The 14,393-nt window shown below is 43.0% G+C and overlaps 1 protein-coding gene across 1 annotated transcript in view; it reads left to right on the top strand.

Annotated features, from left to right (window-relative positions):
- Window positions 1–715: 715 nt before the first annotated feature.
- LOC108553988 (uncharacterized) overlaps window positions 716–14,393 on the top strand; it is a 77,082-nt gene continuing 63,404 nt past the window's right edge. The window contains exon 1 of the mRNA XM_017909204.1: window positions 716–1,447. The gene's annotated coding sequence lies outside the window, so the exon portion shown is untranslated. The remainder of the gene's footprint in view (window positions 1,448–14,393) is intronic.

The following is a 14,393-nucleotide window of genomic DNA, read 5'->3' as shown; positions in this document are numbered from 1 at the left end:
CGACAAAATTATGCGCTCACCTTTTTCACTCGTAACGCATAAATTATGAGTCAACGGTAGACCGGTTTCGGTCGAACTGCATTCGAAATCATGTCGATTTTTTACATTTTGAGTGCAAGAAAGTTAATTTCGGATATAGGATAACATTTCAGTTTCATGTATTCCTAGTAAATTCAAATCCATGTAGTATAGGTAATGATTTTATATAAGTAGGGTTAACTGTACTTGTAAATATTTTTACCTGTACTCATAAAGTAGCGAGCTTGATACTGGCAGTGTTCCATAAGATACAAATAATCTAACTTTTTGAAAGTCAAGAAGATTTCGATTCGTTGATAAATTGCGTTGAAAAATGACGAGAAATACTTGATACCAAGTTACGTGTCAGCAGTGTCTACTGAATAATAACCAAATAGAATGCCAAACACAGTTTCATCTAACCTAGCTTCACCTAGTAGAAACAAATCGTTGGTCATCGATCGTATTTCTTATCTATATATTCTTCGAGTAATAGATATTTATAATTTGAAAGTAAATACCTCTTTTGCCTTACTTTCTCGAAAGCAACGCATTCCGAAATCACGTTGATTTCATTCATTGACAGAGAAATCCGAATCAGCGTCGGAAATGTCTCCGGCGACAAGCGGTTCTCGTTCGGCGGAGCCGCCCGCGCAGTGCTTCGGGCGCGCCGAAGGGGGCCGAGGTTGGCCGAAGCCGGACGAACGCGGACGAATAGTCGGCTCGAATCGCGCTGCCGCGATGCATCGGTTCGAACGCGCGCACGGGCTGGCTGTCTCGCTTGTCTCCCTAGTGCGTCGTTCGAGGTTCGTCCTCTCTCGTTTCTCCGTTATCGCGAATCGCGACGGCGCGGCGGCGTTCGGTTTTTCGAAAATACGCGCGCTACGGCGACCCGCCGCCGACACCGGCGACGTCTCGCCACTCTCGGTGGACGTTACGACGTCACGAGGAACCTACGAACATTTTCCGCGAGTACAAGTGAGTGACTCGATAAACTCGTTGCCCGCGTGACACTTGAATACGATCGTCGACGCGCGCACGTTACCCATCGACCAACACGCGGTTCGATTGTCGTTCGTGACAGGTTCTCGCTGCGCGTTTCGATACTCGAAACTGTGTGCAAAATTTCGACACGAACGTCGTGAGTCTGTGTAGTTCGCGTGAACGTTTCGAAGGGCGCGTCGAAGGAAGGAAAACGCACGAAACACGGAAGGTGTGATATATGTGCCAATTGACAACTAACCTTTACGCGAGTGCACGCGCGTGCCGCGTGGCTATACACGACCTGAAGTTTCCGCGGCTGTACGGAGCACGCGCCGATTAGCTACAAGAGGAAGTTGTCCAGAGGAGAAGACGCGGCAAGGGGTCGTTCGTTGACAAAGTGGAAAACGCTTATTCGACCAGGCCCGTTATGGATTCCTATCCGATGGTAAGTCGTTTCATAATATTATGCTCGGTCTTCTACGAAACGTGCTAACGTGTTGACGTTATCACATTTCTCGAAATGTTTCGTGTTACTGCCGGTGGTGTCACCTTCCGTTATGTCCGCATACCAGAAAATTTCAAAGTTCGTTAATCTTTTATTCCATGACAATAAACGATACAGTGGAAAAGTTAATTTCGTTATTTCGATATTAATCTCGTAGACCACACAGGTCGTGCTACTTAATCCGATTTATAATTCGAAGTAAATTTCGATATGTCGAAATGAGCTTCGGCCGTCTAATGCACGTATAATGCCGCGTAACTACTAGGTTAGTCAAATTTCAAGCAAATTACCGACCGTTTGCTTTACCAACCGGTTTCGAGCAATGCGATCGTTAAATTTCGTCGAATCTGGCGAAGATCGATTATCGAGAGAAAATGTTACGGCGCGTTTCCACCGAATAGAGACATTTCTTATTATTGGTAGCAACCATTCGATCAAGACCTCGAGTGCTATTATGTCATCAAGCGCGATACGCACAATGGGCGTCTAAGGATCGGATATTTTCATAATCGTGAACGGAATGATAATAATGGCCGGCGTAAGTTACGGTCCCTGGAAAAGGCCATTAGCGAGCCGTGCAAATGTAGCAATTCGCGCGTCGTCGCAAAAACAAGCCGTCGTTCGGGAAATTGCGATTCATCGCGCTTAACGACCGCATTTTCATTCTTTATTTATTACTTTCTGGAACAAAGCGCTCATACTTGCAAGTCAAATTTCTTCTTTCATAGTTGCTGCCATGGACAATCATAATCTTCATTCAATGGCTCCAACTTTTAATTTTTTATTCCAATTCAATTATATCAATTAGACAGGAATAGAATAATAAATTTATAGTACTGTTTATTGTGTATAAGAAAAGCAAATTAAATAATTTTTCTCTCTGGTAGAATCTTATTGTATGGGTATAGGAGAAAGATAGAATAGCTTAGGAAATACTTCTGCAAAATTATAGCTGTTCCCTCATTTAGGTTAGGAATATTGCAAATATGTTATATTATTTATATTTATATTTAAAATATTAATATTCATAAAACAGGGTATTATATAAAGAAATGAAGTAAATGTAATTATTAAAATTAATAATTTCTTCATATGTAGATATGGTAGGTAGGGTAGGGGAAATTAATATAAAAAATAAAGAAATTAATAAATTCCAGTTTATTTTATACTAAATTAGTACTACGCATCGTAAATATAATTCAACATCCTACAATATTTTTCAAAACACAGGAAGAACTCTCCAGCCGCGTCTCCGACTTCCAAATTTGAATAACCCAACTTTCAAGGACTAGGATATCATCTTCCTTCTCCAAATACAAACTTCGAAGAGGCAGGTATAACCAGTATGACGGCGGATTATTTTGTTTTTGCATAACCGTTTATAAGCGAATCAGATCGGAAACGTTTGAAATGAAATATTTTAGCAAAGAATTTGCGGAATTCCAAATAAATGTACATCCAGTGCGTTTACTCTTTGCAGAAATATTCGCTGTAAATCGCGTAAAATTTTCCACGCGCCGAGCCAGGATCCCCGGAACGGTCAAGATTAAGGTGATTTATTCCCGTGACGAAAACTCTCCGGGGGGAGCAATGCAATTAATTGCAAAATTATCGCCACATCTTTGTAACGTTGCTCGTAATAAGGCAGATAAATCGGAGGAGCAGAACGCGAGGTAAAATCGTGCTGCAAGTTGCGGCAACTACCGCAGATGAGCTTCTCCGGATTGAGCCGCGAGATAATGATCTTTCCACGGTGTTATCTTGATCCTCGCGTATTCCATGCCAGAGAATGCATTCAAAGTTCCAATTTCGTACAAATTATCGACTTCCCAGCGCCGATTTCGTCGCGGGCACGGGTTACGCGTGTATTTCTCGAGTTCTTAAAATCTGGCTTTAACACGGAATTAAAATTGTGTCGTTGTTCCTTCGCGATACCCTCTAGATAAGATCTCTCGATTCAACGCACGAGATTACCATCTCCTCGCCTCGTTATCTTGATCCGTGCAGGCTCGTTGCAGGAACGCTACCGAAGTTCCAGTTTTACGCAAATTATCGCCTTCCTCATCGATTTCTTCTTAATTTTATCGACAACAGGAGGTGCATATCTTTCGGTTTCTTAAGAGGTGGAACACCTCTCTTACACGGAACAAAAGTTGCATCGTCGCTCGCTGTGATCACCAACGATGAAATCTCTTGGATTTATTACGGAGATGAGGATCTCGGCAATGGTACCCCGATTCCCGTAAATCACCATCCATCTATGGGAGAATTATATTTTCGGCACTCTAATGTTCTACGAACTATTCACATTCAGGTTTGTAAGCTTTATTCTGCATCTGTTCCTTCACTTCCTAAAAGATCGTTTTTGTCTACAGAGAACAACAAGATCGGGGTTGCAGCATCGTGTTTATGTCGGGGAATTATTTTACTGGTTTCGATTAATTAATGCGTATAACAAGCACAAGCGATTTATTACATACCTGAGGTACACCTTGGAAATTACGCTGCAAAAACTGTTCAGAGTGATTAGGAAGATGAAAGCTTCGTAGACTTTCTGGAACGAGTGTTTAGAATTCGATGATTCGTGTCTTTGACTAATTGAATTATTTCCCACTCTCTTTGTTTCTGTACCGTTGGATTGAATCTTCTATTGCAAGCGACGACAAATTTATTCACGAGGTTATCTTTATACTTACGTTACATCTCTTCGTGCGTTTATTATCAGCGACTTTTAAGCTAAGTTAATTTAAACCTACTATATCGTATTTCGTGAATTTTACTGCTTATTATGCGAAACGAATTATAAATTATCATTTACCATTAACATCAACTTATTCTTTCAACAGCCCATCCGTTAACCCTGTGATATTACACCTATTCATAATCCTGTTAGCACTGTACCGAGGAACGGTATACGCCTATCATGAAAATAAGGGAAAGAAGAGTTTAGACGGTACAGGTTCAAATCCTCAGTTTACCAAGCGCAACAGATCCATCATCACGTGGAAAATAGTTGAAACAAACATTATCCTACTTCTCCGTGCAGTACTCGAGAGTTTAAGTATCGTTTAGTTTTTAAAGTCTGTTTCACTTGAAGCAGCTTTATGCTCTCTAGTGATTAAGTCTTTCCATATCAGTTGATTACCAAGCATAAGCAGGAGCAACAAAAATCCACCATCTCTTAATAATATCTTGAATAAAAATTACAGTGGAATGCTGTATTTCTTCATATAGTATTTCAGGGTTCAGAACCTTCCAAACTTTCCTTCGCATTCAACAACTTCGCATTCTTCGCTGAATAAGTCTTTCCATATCAGAAGATTATCGACCACGAGCAACAAAAGTCCATTTCTTAATAACGCATCGAAGAAAAATCGCTGTGGAATGCAGTATTCCTCCACACAGAACTTCTGGGTTCGAAACCATATACAGCTTTCGAACTTTCCTTCACTTCAGAAAATTTCACATCCTTGGTAATATCTTTATTAATACTTAGTAATATCTCAGTTAAAAAATAATTGAGAAATGCAGCACGTTTACGTAGAGTCTTCCAGGATTCTGAACTGCATAACTCTCAAACTTTCCTTCATTTTAAACAGTTTCACATTTACTAATACCCGAGTTTCTACTAATAAGTTTTTGCATAACAGAAGATCGGTTGTCAACAAAATTCTAAGGCTACTTAGTAACATTTGGAATGAAAATCATGGAAGAATGCAGCACTTTTCCCACACAGTATTCCAAAGTTCAAAGGTATAAGCTTCTAAATAGTTTCTCATTTCAAACAATTTCACACCTACTAATATGTAAAATTCCACTAATAAGTCTTTGCATAATAGAACATTACCAACCACGAGAGCTCAAGTAGCAAATTCCTATAGTCTCTCAGTAAAATCTCACACAAAAAACAATATGGAACTCAGTACTCCAGCATTGGATTGCATTCCAAGATTCAGAGGTATAAACTTTCAAATGTCTTTTTCACATCTAACAGTTTCGCACCTACTAATATCTAACTTTCTACCAATAAGTCTTTCCACGACAGAAGATTGCCAGGCATAATAACACAAAGAACAGGGTCCCTCAATGAAATCTGAAACAAAAATTAACATGGAATTCGTCACTCCTTCACAGATAAGTACCTCAGAATTCAAAGCTGTAAGCTCCCAAATTATTTTTCTCCACAAAGAATTCCACACCTAGTAATACCTACATTTTTGCTAATATGACTTTTCACAACTGCAGATAACCAAGCACAAGAACACAAGCAACACAGTTCCTTTCAGTCATCTATCAAAAATCAACACGCAATTCAATACTCCTTCACTGGATGCTGTTCCAGGGTTGAAAGCTATGCAGCTTTCAAACTACCCTCGATATCGTAAGCTGACGCATCTTGTATAATTTCGCGCGCTAACCTACGAAGAACACCCAAGGTCTGATCCATCTCGAGGTATATTTAAAAAGAAGGAATGCACGTCCGTTTGTTTCGCTTTGCTTTATTTAGCGGGACCGCGGAGAGTCACAAAGAAATTCCATGCTCGTCGAAAGGTCAAGATCGGGTTTATTTACTTCCAGTACGGAGAGCGGCGGCGGTGAACGAGGCGCAATTAATCGCGAAGCTATCGCGATATCCCCGGAAGGAGGCCCCTTTAAACCGGCAGAAATAACCGGCTGGAATTTAACGCGATACAGAATCGCGTTATTAGTCAGCGGGCGTGCTCATCCTCGGCATGGATCGGCTCACGCGAGTTCATCGAGAGCGGTGCCTCGCCTTCTATCCACGGTATATCGGCATCGACTCACCCGTCTCGAGCTTGCCCGAGCTCCGCGGCACCGGCTATTATTTCGACCTTCCCGCGCATTCCACGCCGTGATTGCTACCTGCTTTTTGCTTCCTTCCACGAACGAAATCCTTGGAATCGTCCGTGGATGAAGTCATTTTGGAAGGAAAAAGAAACGGTGGCGCTCTTCGCGGCAGCCTTGCTCGTTCGCGCTCTTTTCGCCAACTGTTCTGGCCAGCCTTGTCATTTTTCGCGATGGTTTATCGATGGAACCGAGGGCGATCGTATACCCTTCCACGATCGGGGTAAATCGACAGGGTGACACCTCACTGCGGATAACGGGGAGCTTGGGCAACATCCAGGTCGATACCGATTTTCTTCCAGTATTTCCTCGTTTTCTTTCTTTTTTCTTTTTTGGAACGATCGTTCTTCTTGGGTTTCTCTTTATGGCTCGAATCGTGCGAGTTCGATTCGGGCCCGATGCACCACGTTGGACACAGGGAAGCTTGAAACGCGATACACGATTGTAATTTTACGTACAGCGAGGAACACCGGCCGACGAGTGTGCTTTATAAGGTGCTTGTTAAATTTTACAACCGGTCATTATGCCCTCGATTCTGGTAAAACTTGAGGAAATAATAATAACGCGCAGTTTAACCGTCTCCGACGTTCCCGATACGTCTGTGATCCCACGTTTTCGGTTTCCCCTACGACCGATCTCACGCGAAAAACGGCCCTCCGCACAGCCAAGAGATCCGCTTTCGTGCAACTAATTCCAGGCCTCTTCTTTCAGACTTTCGATCTTTGTACTACCTCCAGATAGCAATCTGAAAGCGCTCGTAATTGTTATGGTTATCTCCGGATAGGCTGTGACCGTCTTCGAGGTGCACTCTCATCGATCAACCTTTGTCTCTGAAAAGCCTCGTTCGTTTTCCTCTCTGCTCCTTTTCACGAGCATCGTCGTTGTCCCCAGGACACGATCTCACGAGCTGTTTTTCATCGGTGGTCGTGTGTCATCGAGAGAAAACGGTGTATGCACACGGCTCGATCGACGATAAATGGGAATCCGCGTGCCCGTGCTCGTTTCCCTTGTCTTCTTGACACACATAATAACGCGCATAATTCCACCATAAATTATCGACCGGATATATTCTAATTCCGGTGCGTGGGTAAACGGTTATTATTGCAAGTCGGCGACGACTAGGGACCGCCGAGAGTCGTCATGGCACCGCTGCCCCACGATGACTCGCGGACGATGCCTGGAAACTTATGATGCCATATGGGACACGTCCGAGCTCGGAATAATTTATGATAGCTTTCTTAAAACGATGCTGGATTCCAGCTGGTGAAGCGTGCGTATAAACGAGGATTGATTGCATCCTCCGGGTCTCCGGTATATATACGCACCTGAGGAACAGGAGATTGTTTAAAGCGAAGGCACGATGATTACGGGGCCCGATCGGCTCTTGGGACGTGCGAAACGATTATTTAAATGTCACATCCATGGGTGCAGACCTGGCCGATCTACCGGTTTCGAGGTGTACCCGCTCCGCCGATTGCGATCTGCTCGCGCGAACGATAGTGAGAGGGACGAGACGGCATTGAAGGGAAGGAGAACGTTTTCGGATATTTTTGAGACGTGACTGATAGGAATTTCTGACGTTGTCGATCAACGACGCGAGTAATTTCTCATTTTATTCTTTTCTTATTACTCTTGCGACTTACTAGTGATCCGTTCTAATACGTTAGATATTTAGATTAGCGTTGCAAAACTTTGTCAAAGACGGTTGAACTTCAATAAAAGATTGCGGCTTGTAGCGAAGGACAGATTTGCCATTACTAACATATAAATTCTTTTACGAGTGGACAGGAAGTTATCGAATAACGTGACAAACGAATTACCTAACTTGTATTGAAAAATAGCATTTATCGCCAACCCTTTACCGGTTGCAAGTTTTTATAAGACAACACATCTACCGAGAGGAAGACGAAACGTTTATCACGGACAATAAAAGAAAGTAGCAGATGTATCAAGACATAAATCTTTTGATAAATGGTCAGAAAGCTATAGAATAGTATAATGAACGAATTACTTACTACACTTGCAGTAGGTGTAATAAAAAGGTTCATCGTAAATCATTTTGCTGTCTAACCTGTCGACACATTCTAAGAATTATCCGTACGTTCAAATACATTTTACCAGTGTATTAAACAATTCACGAAGGCTCGAAATGCAAAAACACGTATATCGAATGTAGAAACTGCGATGTAAAAGCGTCGATGCAAGTTCATTCCGTGCATCACATAGGGAACAAGACAGGCAAAGAGCGATAACCACGCGGATTTCGTACAAAAGCAATAACCCTTGACACTCCATCAAACAAACGCGAACGCACTTATTACTCAATTTAACGCACAATCTCGTTGCAAACGTTTCACGTGACGGACCGTTTACCGTCGATTGAAACAGCGAACGCAGGTCGCCCTCTAATTCCTTCACAGATGTCAGTCGATACGTGCGATTTTCGTAATCAACGTGCTCATTGTTCACCCCTGTACCGCGAGCGGTCCTCCTGTAAGCACGGTATCCACCGGTGCAGTGCCTTCGTAACATCGTATTTATTCGACGAGAAATAATCATCGTTTGGCGTGTGATTAATAACTGTACTAGTTCGTTGCCGGTCAGCCATTTTCATCGTTGTACCGAGCGTTGGGACCATTTAGCCAACGCGGGGCTAAGGGAACTCGGCTGAGACGCGTGGGCTTATCTGGATCGTAGTGTTCCATTCAGAGGCGGCCACAATGGCATTGAACGATCCTCGACAATCAATTAAATATCACCGGTATAAATATGAGTTAACGAAGGCCGGATCAGGGCGGCCTGGTCCCGGGACCCGGTCGAATAAACGCCACGCGATCCTGATCGATAAATCGCGTGGCGGTGTCGCGTCGCGGCCTTAACGCCGAATTGATCACTTTCGAAAGCGCACTGTTTCGGAGGTGTCCGCGCGGAGGGAACGCCACGATATAATTGGCCCTGATAAATTACATTTTGCTCGGCGATCCCGCGTTATTACGAGCTAACTTCTTTATTTACGATCTTTATTTAAGCGGCGAGCGCGAGAATGGGCCGGACATAAAATCTCTGTTCTGCGGTGATGGGAAAAAAGGAGGCTTTCTCCCGTTCGCTCTTTGCCTTTCGATATCGCGAGAATCCCGCGAGACCGGCTATCATTTTGCAATATTTATTCTTTACGCGACGATTCCATTATGCGCATTGACCATTCGGGTCAGTGGTGGTATCGCGGAGTGATCGTAGTTGAAAATGCTTGGTTTATAGTTTTCAATTATAAATGGTTATTGCCGATGGAAGGAAATATCGCTTCTTGTTATAGGCGAGCAGGTTGCCTGCGATAATTCTCTGCGAGTGTGAAATTGTAAATGATTGGTGGAGTTGCGTTGGAAACACGAGTAGGGTTAAACAACAGGCAGGAGGAGATGAATGTGTGAGTTGAGGGAAAAGCCGTTTTATTTCTTTCGTTTGATGGCTGTGATATTACTTTTGTAATTGGTTTGAATGCCAGGGTATAACTATACTGTAATAATCTTTATCGAGGCACGAGTTAGCGATGGGAACAAATGGAGACTCTAATTGATTAGCTACGCGGGACGAGGGCGACTGGTTGCTCCGTTTCAATATGCAAATGCCGTAAAAGCGTGTTTATTTCATTCGTAAATAGGAGTTTATTACAGTAGATAAAAGAACAATCTGAAGGCTCGCGATGGAGAAGGTGGTTTAGCCATTTGCTTGCGTTTGCCGGACGGCGAGGTGGAAATTACAGGGAAAAGTTGGAACACGTTTCGCGAGTTGAACCAAAAAAGAACGCAAATTCGGAAGCAGCTGGACGACGATGACGCAATGCGCCAGGATGCAGGATCCGAGGCACGGAATTTAATTTTTAAAATGTAAATAACCACGTCCGTTTGCTTTCAAGAGCCAACTCTTTCGCGGCGCAAGAAAACCGATTGCAACGTAATCTCGCGTCGCGTTTCTTCGTGCCGATGGAAAGCAAAACGAAGGAAAAGAATGGAAGAGGGTTAATATCACGGGTCGGTTGTTCGATGATATTTTAATTCGACGTTATTAGCGGTAATTTTATTTTACCATATAAAGTTCAGGCTTCCATTAGTACTGTAATTGTGGTCGGCGCTCGTTACGCAGACAAGGATTCAGCGCGTTCTCTTCGTCCGCCGCTTATGACATTCTTGTTACTCTTTTGACGAGGAAGAAGAAACGTGTTCTTCATCTCCCATCGGGACTCGCCGGTCCCTCCTGGCCGGTGCCTTCTTGCCTTCTTGCCGTGCTTAAAATCCAGCTAACCTAGGTCCCCGTCAAGCGTGACGGGACTACGATGAATGGGACAGGAGTCTTCTTCCTCGTCGCCGATGAATGAGACAACAGTCGTACACTTTTCTGCCTCGACTTCTCGGGAACTGGTCGACGTCGTTGCTACTCGTTAAGCTCACCCGTACGTTACAAAGTGCACGGAATCAGCGCACAAACGTATTATATTCAACCACGCGTTCTCTCTTCGCGTCTCGTCCACTCGGTTCTTCTTTCTTGCTTCTTCTCCGATAGGGCTTTGCACGGTTCGGTGTGTCTCTAGCTGCGAAATGCAAACACAAAACCGGAGAAGATAGATAACCGCAATTACTGTCATCTTTTAGCGTAACGGGAAGACAGCGAGGTAATTAAGAAACATAGGCGGAATGGATTCGAATAATTAGCATGGGTGTCGGGACACGGGCTTTCCGGATGTTGACGTTTCTCATGGTGGTGGTTCCGGGTTGGCACGATTTAGCATGACAATAGCGATGAACGATGGTACACTAACAGACATTGTATGAAAATTGTACGAATGATTATAACGTTGTAAATTTTGATAGTGGGAAGATTTGCGGAAGATCAAGTTAATGGATGTTTAGTGCATATCTTCACTAGGTTGTTCTTGCTTGACAACGATTAGCGACGGACGGTTCTTTGAGGAGCTTGTGCTTTTATATTCTGCGATCTAGTAGATCTGGCATTTATGTAAACCCTTGGTAGGGCTGTGTAATTTGTTATTTGATAGAGTTTCCAAATTTCAGATACATGTGTAGGGATTACGATGAATTATTGCCCCATACTTCAGGTACTTGGCATACATGATGACCAGGCGTCCAGGTTCCATTGCGTTTCACCTGGGTACGGGGTCGGCAATATGGTATTCAGGAATCAACATTTAGACAGTTGAGAAAATTTAGTATAGTTCGTATACATATGGACCAGAGAATAGTTTATTTCGGCGTAGTGTAAGCGTAGTTGTCAATATTTGTCACTCAAAATGGCTGGTTTTGGTCATTTTATTTTATCACTTGCCTATAACGTGTTGTTTTCGACAAAATTAACCAATTTAATCGCTACCATTCGCGTATAGCATATTTATCTACACATTACAGCTGGCTAATTCCGGTATTAACCCTTTGGACTCGAAGATTTCTTCGTTGCGAAGATGCAATTCGTAGCTCTTCTTATATTTTTATAAACTCACTGATACTTTTTATGCTGAAATTTAAAGAAGAAAATCGTGAATTTGCGTGAGAAACGAACGAATAGAATAATTTTATTTCGATGTTCTTAATATAATTATCATCATCCATTGTTTAAGTTATAGCATTAAAACAAACGGTGACTAAGAGTCACCTCTCGAGTGCAAAGAGTTAATAACATGGCACATAACAGACTCGAATTAAATTTGCCGTAAACAATATAATACCAACGATCAAGACGTTGCTCATTCTCATAAATCGGGTCGCGAATGTCGACTGGGAATCGCACGGATCTCTCGCGTTAGCCATAAAACGCACGTATGGTTATCCGGTGTCCTCGATGTGCCATAGATCAACTCGGGAAGAAGCTTCATTCCCTCCGAATTTTTTTTAGCCTGCCCCGGTCGCAAGCGAGTGAATGAAGGTACCAAATAAACCTGTCTTAACGCCATGCTGCCGAGCCATGTTGGGCGTACCCAAAACGAGACCCAGCGACCACGTGAATCTGGCAAAAACGGCCGTGGATTGACCTGTAATTCACCGTGGAACGAAGATTCTCGAAAGTGTTCCGTTCGCCGGTCGCCGAGGGGTCGACGATACCGTCATTAGCCGTTAAAAACATCGGCGCCAAACACGCCTAATCTCGGTTACGTGACCGAACGAATGAATGAGCCTCGTCCCGGTATCGAGGCTCTCGAGGGTACCACTTAGACGGGAACGAGTATGCTATCAGTGTCCTGGTTCCCGCAAAAAAGCCGGGAATAACGCGGCTGGCTGGCGCTGCCGGTTCTTCCTCGCGATCAACAATGGCGATCACGTGTGTCGCGGCGCTTCGTTTTGCGCTCGTGTGCGCCAGAACGTGTCTGCGTGTGTGTGCGTACGTGTGTGTTGCAGTGTGTCGCATAGTCGTGTCGTTGGTAGCCGACAAGATCCCATAGACGGTGCGAGGGGGTTGAAGGAAGGGGTTAGAGGCACGCATGAATGGAAGCTTCATTCATGTGGTCGGCTTTCCTCGTACACACGCCGCCGCCTGCCTCCGCCTTCTACTTTTGTTTCTATCGTGGGGCCGAGCATCGATGTTACGCGCGCGTTCCTCGTGGAAACAATGCGCTCGTTTCAGCCACGCGTTGCATCAGCGTCGCAACGTCCACTCGAGATTTATATGCGCCGTCGTCGCCGCGACGCCGCGATCCTCGCCGTGATACCACGATCGTTCGTCCATACCTCGTGAACCGATTTCCTTTGCTTATTGTTAGCTCGATTTCACGGTGAACGTATGCATTTATTCTTGTACTCGTGTACCTAGCAATGCAAGTTGACGTACGTGCCAATGAGGTAATCGCGTTTAGCGTTTGCAATCTGTTAACGATGTTGTCGAGAAATTATTAAGTTAAGTTTGCTTGGAAATATTGTGGCAAAAACAATGCGAAAGTTGTGGATTATAGAAGTGTTTGTATCTCTATGATTGTCGACTTTGAACGATCGTTTTAGGGTACAGCTTTTAAGATCTTTGGAAATAGTAAGCATTCGATTTGGTATAAATTTAGTTGCTTGGAAATATTGTGGCAAAGACAGTGCGAGAGCTAAATGTTATAGAAGTGATTGTATCTCTGTAATTGAGCCGTTCACTGCACAAATCAATTAACTCCACTTTTTGAAAAATTTTAAATATAAAGAGTTGTGATTATACCAAGTGCTTTGACACTTAAATTTAAGATTTTTCAAAAAGTGGAGTTAATCTATATATGCTATGAACGGCTCAATTGTCGTTTTTGAACGGTCGTTTTAGGGTACAGCTTTTGAGATCTTTGTAAATAGTAAACACTCGTATCGGTATGAATTACATTGCAAAATAAGAATTCGGTGAGACGAAAATTGAAACTGTATGGAAATATTGTGTAAAAGATCCGATGAGTCACGGAAATATTTGCGTTCCTTCATTTGCCGATTTGCAACCGATCGTTATAGTTTTGCGACGCAGTTTCGGAAATTTTCCTCGATGAAACTATGTTTCTAACAATCTAAACTTTCAATTCACGTTAATTTTATCTTAAAATAATCATTTTGCATTGCCATTTGATAAATGGGAATTCATGTAAATCGGCGTAGAATTTATATCACTGAATGTAGAAATGAAAATATTTTGCACTCTAGTTTCTCTTGACATTTGCCGTTAAATGTAATGCAAATGTTCATTGACAATAATTTTGAAACTTGTTTCGCAAAACAGTAACGATCATTTGAATAGGCTGATGGATACGAATACCTTCGCGAGTCACTGTATATCATTCAAGGAAACGAGAAGAATGTTTATTCCCATACAGGCATTCTTTAGCAAATTTACGTTGCGCGAGTCGAGGAAATTTTTAAAGGGGAACCTCGAAAATTTACTTCGACTCTTTTTAATACTTCTGCTTGCAAATAACATAACTGTCACAGCGATACGCGAATTCCCGATCTATAACAACTGGAAAGTATCATACGCGTATCACGACCCCGGCCTATGTCGCAAT

The sequence above is a fragment of the Eufriesea mexicana genome, unplaced genomic scaffold (genome assembly GCF_001483705.2).
Source record: "Eufriesea mexicana isolate 0111107269 unplaced genomic scaffold, ASM148370v2 scaffold4744748580, whole genome shotgun sequence".
NCBI classification, from domain to species: domain Eukaryota; kingdom Metazoa; phylum Arthropoda; class Insecta; order Hymenoptera; family Apidae; genus Eufriesea; species Eufriesea mexicana.
The sequence above is the reverse complement of the archived record's forward strand: the minus strand, read 5'-3'. Positions and strand labels throughout refer to the sequence as shown.